Raw genomic sequence first — 1,003 nt, forward strand, 5'->3', positions numbered from 1 at the left:
TAGTAATTTAATAAATAAAGTAATAACTATAAGAAGCTATAAGAAGTAAGCTTCTTCTAGTTATATATATATGCTCTCTTAGCTAGATTAGACGCTAAGACCTAGCTCTTATAGATTCTCTAAATTAGGTTCTAATTTATAAATTAGGTTCTAATCTTTCTAATCTATCTAATCTATGTTACGTAACTCTAATTATTCTTATAACTCTATATATAATCTCTTATTCTATAACTCTAGGCTTAGCCTACTATTTTCTTTATTCTAGCTAGTTAGCCTTATTTCTAATTCTATAATTATAATATCTACCTCTTCTTCTAAAGTGTTATTCTAAAGCTTTATTCTATTTCTAAGTATAGTATTTTATTATTCTATATTATTTCTATATAAAAGTAGCGCTACCTATAGTTCTATAGTATTATACTCTCTCTTCTCTTTCTATTCTTACTATACTATCTATATATACTAAGTCTTTAATAGTTTACTATTACTATTATACTAACCTTATTCTATATACTAGCGCTAATATATCTAATAACTCTTATAACGCTTACTATTCCTATAACCTACGTTACGTTATAGAGATATCCTCTAGTTACTATTTAGAGTATATTATAAAGAGTTAGTTCTATAATAAGGTATTAGATTAGAAGAAAATAGAAAAGCTAGATTAGTTAGCAGCTAATCTACGCTCTTAGTAGTCTAAGACTAGTCTTAAGGTAGAGCGTCTTACTAAAACCTAGTAGATTAAGTTAGTTTACCTTTACGTAGAGCTAGATTATCTATATTTCTAGAAGACGTCTCTAAGTAAGTTCTAGTAGTCTACTAATACTTATAGTAAACGTCTACGTAAGTAGTTAGAGCTAGTATAGTAGTATTATAACGCGCTACTTTTAAAGAACCTTACTAATATTAAGAAGCTAGAGTAGCTAGAGTAAGAGGTATAGTAACTCTTATAACTATAACCTCTTATTTCTTTAGTTAATTCTCTTTAGTTATTTAACTA

This window comes from Trematosphaeria pertusa, assembly GCF_010094035.1.
Source record: "Trematosphaeria pertusa strain CBS 122368 unplaced genomic scaffold BU26scaffold_34, whole genome shotgun sequence".
NCBI lineage: Eukaryota > Fungi > Ascomycota > Dothideomycetes > Pleosporales > Trematosphaeriaceae > Trematosphaeria > Trematosphaeria pertusa.